We start from the raw sequence: 13894 nt of genomic DNA, 5'->3' as shown, positions 1-13894 counted from the left end.
ATATACAAAATATGGGATGGAGCTATAAAAGTTTTATCACTGCTTATTTGGCACAACCTGCATGATTCACCAGTGCTTCTGCCACTCATATGTATTGTGGTGATGGCTGTAAAATTTTACAGTCTCCTCATAGCTTGGTAAATTCCCTATAGATGTGTCTCTTGCAAACACACCAAGGGGAAAATGTGAAAGTGTAAAGTCACAAAGGCACTGCCTCTCCCCCCACAACTTGCTGCCATGTGGAAGAATGACCTGAAGTTAAACAGGATTGTGCTATGTGCCTCCTTTTGCGAGTTGCTTTGCACTGGATCAGTGTCTACATTTGTTGGTAGAACAAACGGTCACCAGTGGAGATCTCATCCGCATGGTGGGTGATGCTAAGATGCTGTCACCTGTCAAGTTTGCTGCAAGCATTGGAGGAACAGAGCCAGGAAGGTCCAGGACATCTGTCTCTGTGTTTCCAGCAGCACGAAGCAGATTCACTGCAAAGTACTGGCAATTCATCTTGTTCAGCATCATCAGAGATTCAGATCACAGTAACCTCTTGGTGTGAATGAGAGGACTGCAATGGCATACAAAGTGTGCCCTATGTCATCAGGTAAGGCCCTCCACAAGGTGTGCAGAAACTAATCACTCTGGCAATGGTTTTTCTTCAACAAGAATTGCTTTGTTCACTTTTAAACTTGATGGCTTCTGGGGAAATGTTGAGCTTAGATTTGTTAGTCTGCTCTGAGAGCTGCCTTCGATCCTTTTGTCTCTCCAGACACATGCTCACAGTACTTGGGATAAATCTACTGACTCTTGGGTATGTGAAAGGGGGAAGACTCAGAATTTGATCCCAAGATTTTGTTTACCCACATAAGGACTGTGTGTGTGCTTCTGCATGTGCTTCTGTGTGCATTCAGTGGGATTCTTACCAGGCGCCTCTCATAAAGGATTTTGTTTACTTCCCAGCACCCATTTCAGAAGGGGAGAGCAAAGCACAGCTCTCAGAATAGCAGAGTAATAGGATTTCCACCACTGCAGCCCAACTCAATGCCACTGCTATCCTCAGCAGTCCCACAGGGTAGGACTTAAAGCCACAATGATTCCTTAAGTTGAAAAAGCATTTAGATTCAGCACTCTCATTGCAGAGCATGTTAGTGCTGGAGCCAGTAAGATACTGAAAACTCACCACCCCTAGCAAAGGCAGTGCAATGGAATCTCAGCATATTCAGTGCTTGGTAGGATCAATCCTCAGAGCATCGGTGCTGCAGGCAATAAAAATGATAAAGTCTACAAGAGCAAATGGCTCAGTGCCTAGAAGCAGTCTGGAGAAGTGGAACATAACTGGTTAGGCTGTTAAAATATTTCCAGTTATGCTTTCAGCCTCTGTAATTAGCTCTCTCAAACATGATGGCTGAGTCAGAACAGCCCAAGGACCACCATTAAGGGGTAGTTTGTCCGCAGCCTTCTTCTCCTGGGTGCTAAAAACGTTCACAGCATGGGCATGGACTTTTCCCTGGTAGTTCCCTCTGCAGCCAGTGCTGTTCCTGGATGTGTTCAGCTTACGAGTGAGCTGCAAGGCCTTTGAGTCCTCCCAAAATCTTCCAGAATCATCTACTGGAAAAGCTGACACCTTACTTCTGAGCTCAGGCAGAGCTCCATATGACCTAAATTTGAGCTCCAAATACAATTATAGGCAGACAAATAATGGATAATTTGGGAAAAAATGGAAAAAACCTTGAAAACTGAAAAAAACCAAACCCCAAAATAAAAACTAAGTCAGGTTTTTCTTTCTGTTTAAAATATTTTGTGGGGTGAGACCTTGGTTTGTTCTCTGGTTATGGAAACCCATTGTTTATTTAGCACCTTGAAGATGGGGGAACAATGTTCACTTTATAGAAATGACCCTGTCTCTGCTAATGCTGTTCTGTGAACATGCACATGGGAAATGATAGTTGTATGTCCCAGTTTTCTTAGACAGAAAAACCACTACGGGCTTCAGGAAGGAAATGTAATTTTTTTAATGACCTGATTTAATAGATAAATGTTTCTTGAGAACTTCATTAAAAAAAAATAGAAACAGCAGCAGGTCAAAGAAGCCATCTGCAAAATAAATATAACAGGTCAGATTCTTCAAATGCCACGAAATAGATGCAACTTCTGTAATTTCAGAAGACAGACCCTGCATTTGCAAGAGCCCCAGGGCAGACTCCTGCCTGCCTCTCATGTGAGCCATACATACTCCCTGCTGATTTCCCTGTGACTGCAAAATGCCAAGCCAGGTGGAATCTGGGCCTTCTGTATTTGCCTAGAAGGAAGAGTAGTCCTTGTAAACCTGCCCAGTGAGCGGCAGCTGCTGGGTTGTCATCATTTAGCCATCACCCAAAGATAGTTCTGTCACTCTCTGAAGCATCGGACAAACTTTGGTTGTTGGGAGGATAAAAGGAGCTTAACTTTCACCGGGTGAGGCTATCACCCAACATGATTTGTGTTGTGTCAGTTCTCGTGTCAGGTCTGGCCACCACTGGGTCTTGAGATACATCCCATGAGCAGCTCAAGTTCAGCTCTTCGTCGGGGCTGCATCTCATGGGCAATGGGGGGCCATGAGTGCTGGAGCTCTCAAGGTGCTGAGCCGTGATGCAGTGACCTGGGAGGCCTGAGAGCAGACTTTGCCAGGAAAGGCTGATGCAAAGGAAGTACTGAGTGCCTCAGCCTTTCTGGTGTCCTTCATCACAGTGCCACCATTCAGTAATAGCCCTCCTTCTGTTGCAGATGTAGCTGTAGAAATGCCCTTGTTACCCCTCATACCCCTCACCAATTCTAATCTCAGACATGGCTGGGCCTGCCTGTTTCCACCCCTGCAAGCCCACAAGATGCTTCTATATTCCTCCTCAATGTCCTGTCCCCTTTTCCACCTCTTCTTAGTGGTTGTTTTGTACACTAAACTTAGTGAGGGGTTTCCTGTTGAGCCAAGGTGACCTCCTGCCACACCAACCCATCTTCTTGCACATAAGGGATGGACCATGCATCCCTGGGCAGCCCAAAATAGGTTGCAGTACTGGGAATACTTCTCCACTGGTTAAAAGCCCTCACTGCGTTTGTGTTAAGAAGCAGTCACTGGTGGTGTTTGCTCTCACACAGGAAGAAAAGTTCTCCCTCCAGGCAGGCAGAGTTTGAGTTTCTCTGCAAACACTTCTTCCCCTAAAAACCATACCAATGTAGCAGTCACAAGGACAGAACATAGTCCCTACTTTGAGATTGCCTCCATCCCTAAGTGAGGGAAAATTTTGTGCTTCTTTCCTTGCCAGAGGACTGGTAAAATTTGGCCTTAATTGCTTTACAAGAATGGAAACGTGGTTGTATTCTGCTAAGCAAAAGAGGCACCTGTGAGTTGGCAGTGGAGTCCTTTGCCCCAGCTGAGCTGATGGATCACAGCAGTTGTAGCAGGCAAAAGTAGCTATAGCTAAATCTTCCCTGATCCTATTCATTGTGCTTCTAAAAGTGCTTACAAATTATGTCAAAAACCAGATGCCCAAGGTCAAATAAGGGGCCTTGGCTTGCTGCTGTACACAAGTCTTTGATATAAACCCCATGCAAGAGATGAAATGGGCAGAGCCGTGCCCTGCGAGGGGACTTCTGCAGCACTGGTCCAACGACTAAGCTGGCAGCAGTGGCCTGCAGCACTGCTCAGCTGCGATGCTTGAATTTCAGCTCTGCTGGCTGGAGTCAAGGTTTTGGCTGCGGATGCAGCAGACCTCAAAAACACTGGACAACACAGACAGGCTCTTTTCCCTGCAAGGAAGAAAGAGCCGACCTGCAAGGAAGGGAACAGCTATCAGCTGTTTTTTGTCTTGGCTTGGTCTGATCTTGTCAGAGCCATGAGGATAATTTAGAAAGAAATATGTATCTGTGAACTTGGGAGTTATATAGTCAAGGGCTGCAGGAGGACTGGGAGGGGTGATTTTTATCTTGTCTCTCTGCATATTTTCTATGTGAGTATTCTCCTAAGTGTTTGAAGAAGTATATGCTACATGTATTTCCATATGGATGAATGATTAACATAGAGCATCACAACTGCCTTAAGCTGTAAACAGAGCTCTAGCACAAACAATGGAAAATATAGTGGTCATCATTAAAAAGTAAACATTTGCCAGAAAAATTACCACACTGTGGTATATGAAAAGACCACAGTTACTTCCTGCTCTGAGTATAAATGGAAAATGTGGTGTCTCAGATACCAATAGGCTGGTAACTGTTAGCAAATGTTGACTTTTCTATGGTATCCCAAACAGAATCTAAGCCTTTTTTGAGGTCCAGTCATTGCTATTTTCCAAACCACAACAGACTGCATTTCACTGGTGCATGAAACGATCCTTCTGCCATGTATAATAAGTTGTGCAACCCTTTGATATAGCACAGAGTGGGTCACTGCGTGTGTACACCACTGCTTTCCGATGAGTGTGATCAGAACTGCTCTGAGTATCACCTAATCCCTTACCACCCCGCATTTGGGGAAAACTCCCCCATTACAGGACACTACACTCTTGAGGCCGGCAGAGCTGTGCTCTTTCCATCTGTGCCTTCAGCTTCCAAGCAGCCGCTATGTGAGACAACTAGAGCTGCTTGGAAAAATTGGGCTGGAAAGCTTTTTGATGAAAAAAGGAAATTGTTTCCCAATGAAATCTTTGCAACAAAATGTTCTGTTTCCTCATTAACTATAGAAGTGGTTGGAAATTTCCATTTAAAAATATTTCCAATGGAAACCAGATTTCTCCCCCTTCTTTTCCACCCCACCTTACCTCCCCCTTCTGAGTAAAAATTATGTGTGTGAATAGCAAACATAATTTTTCAGTGAGGTCTGCTGAAGATCATACAATGTTCTGGTGGCTGTGGATTAGATGCAATCCTTAAGATAGCACCACGCATCCTTGGTTGTTTCAGTCCTTTCCAGTTCCATTAGAAGATACTGTTGTTTGACTCATTGAGAAAGCCTGAAAACAACATGTTGCTTCCCAGTAGTGGCCCTCAAAGTTCACTCCCAGTTCTGGTTACATGCAAGTTTCTTTGAAGTTTTGCCCACAGTGCAGTGCATCAGCTTCATGCCTCTGATATCATGTGAATTTGTCTTTATTATCTGTATTATTGATAATTTGTTCTTAAATGTACTGATTTTTCACCAATTAAACTGGAACCCTGAACATCATTTCAGATGAAGATCCGCAAAACCACCCCACTAGCTTAACACTCCTTCAAAATGAGGGTTGTTAAAAATATTAACAGATTTAGATTTATGCACTCATATTTCTCTTTCCCAGATGTGTTTTATTTCTAGCTTTTCCAACAAGCAAGAAAGCCAAACACCATGACATATCTCTTTCTCTAAACACCCTAGTGAGCCATGTTAAAATTAATCGTTTTTTAAGAGGTACACACACACTCTTGAGGATAGGCTTGTAACTAGGTTTTTTGGTACATAAGAAGTCAGCACAATGGCAAATGCAGAACTGAGTCTATGCTCTTGTGAAGAGGGGGAAGAGGGAGACACAGTTTTATACTTACTCAGAGGATATGGGAGATGCCAAGAGCAACATAATAGGAATACAACCTATTATACCACATATGGTCTCACTCATGTGTTATTCATATAAGAATTCCACATTTTTCCCAAAGAGCAAATAAGAGATGAGTATGTATAATACTTGAGGAACTGAAGATTTCACTGTTTAAGCAAGCCAGTGCTGAGAATGTGGAAATAAGACCTGACACAACCTTCTAACAACAGTTAAAACAGAGTTTAAACTTGAAACTTTCCTAATGCCTTTATCTTATTGTTTCTGCTTCTATCAATCTCTACATGCAGTGAACATAATAGAGAATTGACATCCTCTCTGAAGAATTTTTGACTAACGTGGGTAATATCACAGAGTAGAGCTCTGCTTGGAAAACAACTGTGTGATTTAATCATCCTCTTGAAAGACTGTCAATTACCTTCCAGATTAGCATATCCATTCTCAATTCTGCAGGATCAAAAACCTCTATTACACATTATATACATTTTCCAAAATGACCTTTAAAGAGAAAAATGTCTCAAAGAGAAACAGCGAAATACTGATCCTGTTCCATTGCTGTACCTAATCCCTAGTCCTTCAGACGTCCACCCACAATTAATTTTTTATGACTTTACACAGTACTGCCCACCAGCCTGCTCATGCAAACTGTCCATGTGCTGGCTTTAACCTGAAAGAAATAAGAAGCAACATAAGTAAAACCCTGGCAAGTTTGCACATCAGCCAACTTAAACCTAATCTCAGTTCCTGTTTCCTTTCCATAGGCTGTGGCTGTGTTCAATTGAACTACTCACAAAAGCTAAATTTCAAATTACTTTCAGGGATGGACTTGCTGAGAACCTTCTCCAACTCCCCCACGAAGTTCTGGACATGTAACTCCATGAACAGCTCGATCGAGCTCAAAAGCACTGATTTAAGAGCAAGTTGCAACTCAGGATGAATGCGGGTGGTGGTGGCTTTCAGCCCTGTACATTATTGCACAGGTCATTCCTCCCTTTGAGCCATGAAAATACAAAGCATTACTTTTGTCTTATTTGACTAACTTGCTTTCTTGTTGCTCTTTAAATACAGGAGATAGCTTGTTTAGCTTCTGCGCTCACTTGGCACTGTCACTTTGTCTAACAATACTTAAATACTTAAAGTACTTAAAACTTAAATTTAACAAAAACTTATCTGTTCGTGTCTGTGATTTTTCCACATATTTAAGACTTCTTTTGCTTGTGTTTTATTTCTACTCAGTGATACATGAGAAAGTAAAAATCTCATTCATTTACAAAATAACTGGAAATAATGGGTCTTTGCAGCCTGCTACTGAAGAAATCCATTTCTAAGTGTCCTGCTGTGACCCATTCCTTTTTAATAGAAGAAGTTGCTTTTGGATGGGTTCCTAATGCAAACATATTCCTGCACTGAATAAACAAATGAGTAGATAGTTGCTTCCAGATCTTCCATTCCTTTGATACTTTCAGTTATAATCCTCAAGGAATAAAGTGAGCGGGAAATGGTCCAAGAAATACAGGCTGCTCTGATCTTTAGAGCTCCTGTTAACAGAAGCTTATTTGCACCCCCAACTATGGTTATGTATTTGTTCCCTTTGCATTCGTATCTGTTGTAATACTCATGGATCAACAGAATATAGCAATGGAAACTTTCCTTAATTTCACTCCCAATTTTTGTTTCATATTTAAAAAAATACTGTAGGACAATCAAGCAATTAACGTATTTAAAAATATACAAATGTAGGCAAGTTTATTTAACAGGGTTTTTTAGCTCAGTGGATATAATGGAGTTAATCAGCTCCTGTCTAGACTGTGGGGCGGGTACAGCCTGGAGGCCACATCACAGCTGAGGTGGAGTGCACCACTCTGCCCAGCCTGGTCTTTCTTCTGAAGAAAATATGCCCCAGCACAGTGGAAGGACCAAAGCCTCTGTGACATTTAGAGAGTCCATACAGACTGATCGTCTCAAGAAATTTGGATAATCTGAACAAAGGCAATATAATCCTATGGGATTGTATTTAGGCTTCATTGAAGCCTGTCAGACTTTCACAGCTTCAGAGGAGCTACGATTTCGCCTTGGAACTGCTGGGAGGTGATGCGGTCCAGGATACTGAGCAACACCCAGCTCCTGGGTTGCAGGCCCCATTTCAAGCTCTTCCCAGAGACTAGTTTTGTCGCCCTTGGCAAGTTTCTTAATGCCTCCACTTCTTCATTTGTAACTGGGATGGCAGCAATTAACTTTTGCAAAATGATTTTAATTCCATGGATGGATAAATCCATGTACAATGTGATGCTGTAACTCATTCTGAGTTTTGCAGCCCTTTGCCATAAGCCTAACAAATAATCTAACCTGAAACATTTGAATCTTACATGACATTTCATCTATCAATGGATTTGGTTGGTGTTCTTCTGGACTTGGCGGGGGTTGATAGTGTTGAAATGCTATAGAATGGCTGCATCTTACCAAAAACCTGCAAGACTTCTGATGCTATTCTTAGACCAAAAAGCGTCAGTTCCCAACATCGTAAGTGAAGCTCCTAATCTTTTCAAGATCACTTCATCACTTTAAAAAAATCCATTCAGTGAAACTGCTCTTAAGGCCTCTCCTGTCACCAACAGGATTGCTTACAGGAAATATGGTGACCATAAAACACCATTGACATCCTCAGCATTGCATTTGGGTGCTACATGTTCTCATCTAACAACTGAGACAATTTGACAATCAGAAGGCAAGATCACTGCTGGGAAAGGGAAGGGAATTAAGAGAGTCTGTTCAAGGTGATATGGAGAGCAAAATCTGCCAGACCTGGGTGACCACATATCCTAGACAGCCCACCACTCATGGAAGAGCACCACGGATGCCCTTTTTCACCTCAGTCTGTCCTTCTGCCACATAAGCCATTTTATAAGGAATTGTGTTGGCTGTGAAACTTTGTTTCTCATGGGGAAAAGCTGCTAAAACACTTTTTGAAATATCTTGCCTCTGTTCAGTAACCAGATGTTTCACATGGAAGCAAAACAGGATCTGCTAACACACAACTAATGTCAGGGAGCTGTATGGCTCTGAACTAGAGAAACTAATCTAGGGAGTATAATTACTCCCTCCTCATGTGTTGTTCCTTTGTTTGGCCCCTTTTTCCCTAGCCAGAATAGCCATAATTAATAGAACTGCTGGGCACTAGCCTGGCAGAAGAGAGCGCAGCTTGAACTTGGCTGGCTTGTTTCTACACAGCTTGGTCTTTCATGATGAAAGATGTTCAAACAAGAAGAGACATTCCTAGTGCAATGTCCAGAAAACTGGTGGGGCTTGACAATATGGCATCTCAGTACATCCCAGTCAATCTGTTGTCCTTTGTGCAAATCAATTAAGGTTAGCAGATGCTAAAAAACTTCAGTACAATATGCCAAATCCCATGGAGGCTTTGATTACGCCCCCAAAACTGACCTTACCATGCTCTTATTAAAGTCAGATAAAAACTTTAGTTGGTTTCATTGTTAGCAACAAAACCCCTCATTGACTTTACTATAATACTGCTTTGTCCTATACACTTTTGCAGGAGTAGTCAACACCAATTTATGAAGGGGAAGTCATGCTTGACCAATCTGATAGCCTTTTACGATGGCATAACTGGATGGATTGATGAGGGGAGGGCAGTGGATGTGGTTTACCTCGGCTTCAGCAAGGATTTGACACCATCTCCCATGACATCCTCACAGCCAAACTTAAGAAGTGTGGATTGGATGATCGGGTAGTGAGGTGGATTGGAAACTGGCTAAAGGGCAGAACTCAGAGAGTTGTGGTCAGTGGGGCACAGTCTACTTGGAGGCCTGTGTCAAGTGGTGTTCCTTAGGGGTCAGTACTGGGTCCAGCTCTGTTCAATGTATTCATCAACAACCTGGACAATGGGATGGAGTGTACCTTTAGCAAATTTGGCTACCCTCACCAAAGCTGGGAGAAGTAGCTGACGCTCCAGAAGGCTGTGCTGCCATTAAGCATTACCTGGACAGGCTGGAGAGTTGAGCAGGGAGAAACTTAATGAAATTCAACAAGGGCAAGTGTAGAGTACTGCATTGCGGAATAACAACCCCGTGTATCATTACAGGATGGGGTCTGACCTGCTGGAGAGCAGCTCAGGGGAAAAGGACCTGGGAGTCCTAGTGGACAGCAGGCTGACCATGAGCCAGCAATGTGCCCTTGCAGCCAAGAAGGCCAATGGCAACTTGGGATACATTAAGAAGAGTGTGGCCAGCAGGTTGAGGGAGGTTCTCCTCCCCCTCCACTCTGTCCTGGTGAGGCCACATCTGGAGTACTGTGTCCAGTTCTGGGCTGCCCAGTTCAAGAAGGACAAGGAACTACTGGAGAGAGTCCAGCATACAGGCACTAAGATGATGATGAGGGGACTGGAGCAGCTCCCATACGAGGAAAGGCTGAGAGAGCTGGGGCTGTTTAGCCTGTAGGAGACTGAGGAGGGATCTCATTAATGCTTATAAATATCTAAAGGGTGGGTGTCAGGAGGATGGGACCAGACTTTTCTTGGTTGTGCCCAGAGACAGGACAAGAGGCAATGGTCACAAACTGGAACACAGAAGGTTCAACTTAAACATAAGGGAAAACTTTTTTACTGTAAGGGTGACAGAGCACTGGAACAGGCTGCCCAGAGAGGTTGTGGAGTCTCCTTCTCTGGAGACATTCAAAACCCGCCTGGACACGTTCCTGTGTGATCTACTCTCGGTGATCCTGCTCTGGCAGGGGGGGGGCTTGGACTAGATGATCTTCAGAGGTATCTTCCAATCCCTACCATTCTGTGATAATGCCCCACAATACTACAAGAAGATAATTTGAGTTGTGAATCACAAAAAGAAGCCTGTGTGCTACAGTTGCTTATTACAAAAAAAGGCCAACCCACCCAACACAGTAAAACAGGTATTCTTTTAGAGGGCAAGTGAAGGGAGAGATGCCTAGCTACAAAGTCCTGGGACCTGTTTGGAAATTATGCTGTGTACACTTATCTGTATGAACCTGCATTTGGAGGGTTGGTAAGAATTGGCCTGAATACAGCTCGCACTCACCACATGCAATAATTCAAAATCACACATATGTGCCAGCAGGTAAAACTAACGGCTATCAAGCCATGTCTTCACTGAACTACCGAAAATAATTATTTTGTCTACAGACACCTTCTTAGTGCCTATCTTGGGTATGACAGTAAAACACAACTTTGATTATCCAGAGATATTTGAGGTACCTGACTTAAGCAACTGGGGATCTTTAGCCTCTGCTCTTATGTGGATCTAAATGTGCTTTTACATGCATATTACTCAATCATTTCAGCCCTCTTCTTTTGCCTGGAAGACTCTAGGAAGTTTCCTCAATATCTCAGGCTTTCATTTTGAATGGACTTGAAATGGCTGTAACTCGCAGGCTTCAAGTAATTAAGATCCGGGGTATTTGTACATTTTAAAGACACAGGAGTTGAAGTTCAGAAAGATTCAGTCAAACATCTCTCTTGCTGATGTACTTTCCGCAGAGCTGGAAACAGGGTCAGTTCATAGCAGGGGATAGCACAATATCCTATCATATTCAGGGAAAAATTATTTTCACTAGAGAATCAGGTTTTACCCAGACAGGCCAGGTTTCAGGGTGCTTGTCTACTGTTAACTGATCTTGCCAAGATGCTGTGAAGTTTTCAACACCTTCCCCATCCCACAGTCTCCTCCAGAGCATGGCAAAAAGCATGGCAGAAACACAGCTCCTCAGAGAGGCAATCAGGCTAGCGCTGGCTAGATTTGGGTCCAGACAGATCTAACAAGGCTAACACGGTACAGCAGTATAATTTACTTGCATTGAAATAATTTGCCATAGACACAGAAGGGCAGGGTTTCCACACACTGCCATGATGCAGCTTCAGCTCCACATCCCTGACTCACCTGCAAATCAGGTTCCTTGAGTGAAGCTCAGCAAGGCAGCCTCTGGGTTAAGTGGACCATGACGTGTAAGCCAAGCGGGGTTGTGCTACAGCCACCTACAATGAGAAGATCAATGGAAAGTTATACTGATATCTGGCAATGTTCTTTGAGGCCCTGAATGAAGACCATGATAACCTGGTGTTCGCTAAAGGAAAAGGGTCTCAAATATACGTCTCCTCCAATATTTGTAGCCAGGGGTGAAAAAGCACAGCAGACATTAAGACAGGGCACTATTGTTGCACAGGTCCTGTGACGCCAGAGTATTTCCAACCCTAAATTAAAACCATGATGGCAGTTGCTTAGTAAATGCACAGTGGCAAGAATGAGCAAAGGTTCGATAACTCTTTGAACTGAAACAGCTTCTGGCTTTGAAGATATCTCAGTAGCTTTGGAAATAATATTTTTATATGAATGGAACCTCAATCTCCCTCTGTATCTTGTTACTATCCTTCAAGATGTTTTCATGCAGCAGAGGTATGGCAGCTCCCGCACAAGTGTGACTTGGAAATGAGGAGGGATCTACCACATTTTTATAGCAAATTTTAGATGTTTCCAAAAGCAACGAGAACATTCAGAATGAAGAACAAGGCAAAACATGACACCAAAGTAGAGCTGCTTCTGTTCTGCTGTCCCTAATTCACTGTATTCTTCATTGGCACATAATCATGTGTCTGCAGCCCAAGGGTTGCTCTTTAACTCCCAGATTGCTGCCATTTTCCATTTTGCCAGCCAAATAAGCACTGTGTGAACTCTGTCTCAGCAAGTGAACTCAATAAGTCCTTTTATTCTTCTCTGACCCTGCTAAAACGGTTGTTAAAGCTACCCACCATTTGTTCCCTGTGAGTATTTCACTCTTTGGTTTCTCATGACTCCAGCAGCTTTCCCTTCTTTCTTCCCCGCAAAGCCAAAGCAAGAGACCTCCCTTCTGCAACCTCTCTATTTGTTTCCTACTGAAGATCTTTCCCTTTTGATCACTTATGTTATTCACATCCACAGAGCCTGCTCTAGAGCAACAGATTTGGGGGCAGTGTATTCCCTCCCCCTCCACTGCAGAGATCAGTCCCTGCCTAATTGAAGGGGATGATGTCATGCTGGCTGCTCTTTTAAGGCAAATAAAAATACATCCCATCTCTTTGGCTGCTGCTGCTTTTGAAGCCTGAAACCTTGCTGGAATCAAGAAATGGGTTAAAATGCAGCAATGTGCTCATACTGTACCCAGATCTTTAAAAATTACACAAACCTACCAAACTGATCTACCAGCCACACTTAGGACCCTGTGGAATGAGCTCACCTGCTTGTCAAGCTGCTATAGGTTAGACGAGGCACAGAGTCCTATGTTTGCTCAGTGGTTTTGCCCTCGCTCACCCTCTGGGTGACCTTCAGCTACTCTGTGCCTTGGCTTAATCATCAGTAAACTGAAGACAGTATGTACCTGCCTCAAAAGGAGAGGAACTCATCTGCAAAACTAAGATGAAACTGCAGTATTAGCAAGTGCAGAGTAACTTATTTAGGGCAGAAAACCACAAATAAACGTTCATGAGAGACAGCAGCCAAATCTCATAACTCAGAGGTAATTTCACAACCAAGAGGTAATTTGATTCAGCTGATTTAAGCCTTACTTCTTGTTTAATTCACTGAGTCTTTTAACAACAAGGCTTTGGAATTTTTCTCATTCTCTCTCTTATCATCCATTCTGTGGAATCAAAGGAAATTTATCTCAACTCAGAGTATTAAAAATATACCATTAAGAGACAAAAGACTGGAATGAAAAGGTATTGTTTTATTTCAGTGAAAGAGAACAAAGTACAAAGTCACTTTATCATTTTGTAAAATCACCGAATTATTCATTCAGAGCAACTGTTGCTGATTTGTTGGTTTCTTTTCTTGACTGCTCAGGAGTAAGGCTTTATTCGCAAACATTGCCATGTCCCTTCATTTAATTGAGTGCCTTCCTCTCCTTGTTCTAGCAGGACAGGTGAAACCAGGGGTGCACCAATGCGCTGTGCAGCCATGCTCCCAAGGGTGAGTCCTGGCTGCTCACACAAACTTCCTTTCTTAACCCAAATACTACACGTTATCTGATGTGTCTGCTCCACACTTTAGTGCAATTTGTATCATCACAGAAACAAAGACACAAAATATTTGGTGCGAAATCCTCCACTACATGGTTCTGTTTTACCTCCACTGAAGTTGATAATGCCTTAGAAGAGAGCTAAGCCCTCATAGATCAAGACAGAAGACATGGACCATTACTTTAGGACACCAGAAATCATGGCTATCTGCAGACCACATTTGAGCTGGACCTTTTATGCCCAAATGCTGGGGAAACATTTTATCAATGCTTCCTCAAAGGTGTTGAGCCAGGAAACTGAGGAA

Source organism: Mesitornis unicolor, unplaced genomic scaffold (assembly GCF_000695765.1).
Source record: "Mesitornis unicolor isolate BGI_N332 unplaced genomic scaffold, ASM69576v1 scaffold28533, whole genome shotgun sequence".
NCBI classification, from domain to species: Eukaryota; Metazoa; Chordata; class Aves; order Mesitornithiformes; family Mesitornithidae; genus Mesitornis; species Mesitornis unicolor.
This window is presented reverse-complemented; position numbering follows the sequence as displayed.